This window comes from Bison bison, unplaced genomic scaffold, assembly GCF_000754665.1.
Source record: "Bison bison bison isolate TAMUID 2011002044 unplaced genomic scaffold, Bison_UMD1.0 scf7180017864506, whole genome shotgun sequence".
NCBI classification, from domain to species: domain Eukaryota; kingdom Metazoa; phylum Chordata; class Mammalia; order Artiodactyla; family Bovidae; genus Bison; species Bison bison.
Genome location: NW_011495063.1, coordinates 807,809 through 808,865, shown reverse-complemented (window position 1 = coordinate 808,865; position 1,057 = coordinate 807,809).

Sequence of the window (1,057 nt, the reverse complement as noted above, 5' to 3'; positions counted from 1 at the left end):
CCATAAGACTGATGTATACATCAGTGTCTCTTTTGCTGTCTCGTATACAGGGTTATTGTTACCATCTTTCTAAATTCCATATATATGGGTTAGTATACTGTATTGGTGTTTTTCTTTCTGGCTTACTTCACTCTGTATAATAGGTTCCAGTTTCATCCACCTCATTAGAACTGATTCAAATGTTTTCTTTTTAATGGCTGAGTAATACTCCATTGTGTATATGTACCACTGCTTTCTTATCCATTCATCTGCTGATGGACATCTAGGTTGCTTCCATGTCCTGGCTATTATAAACAGTGCTGCGATGAACATTGGGGTACATGTGTCTCTTTCCCTTCTGGTTTCCTCAGTGTGTATGCCCAGCAGTGGGATTGCTGGATCATAAGGCAGTTCTATTTCCAGTTTTTTAAGGAATCTCCACACTGTTCTCCATAGTGGCTGTACTAGTTTGCATTCCCACCAACAGTGTAAGAGGGTTCCCTTTTCTCCACACCCTCTCCAGCATTTATTGCTTGTAGACTTTTGGATCGCAGCCATTCTGACTGGCGTGAAATGGTACCTCATAGTGGTTTTGATTTGCATTTCTCTGATGAGTGATGTTGAGCATCTTTTCATGTGTTTGTTAGCCATCTGTATGTCTTCTTTGGAGAAATGTCTATTTAGAGGAACATACATTTAATAAGCACATTCTTTTTTTTTATTTTTAAACTTTACAATATTGTATTAATTTTGCCAAATATCAAAATGAATCCGCTACAGGTATACCTGTGTTCCCCATCCTGAACCCTCCTCCCTCCTCCCTCCCCAAACCCTCTCTCTGGGTCGTCCCAGTGCACCAGCCCCAAGCATCCAGCATCGTGCATCGAACCTGGACTGGCGACTCGTTTCATATATGATATTATACATGTTTCAACGCCATTCTCCCAAATCTCCCACCCTCTCCCTCTCCCACAGAGTCCATAAGACTGATGTATACATCAGTGTCTCTTTTGCTGTCTCGTACACAGGGTTATTGTTACCATCTTTCTAAATTCCATATATATGCGTTAGTATACTG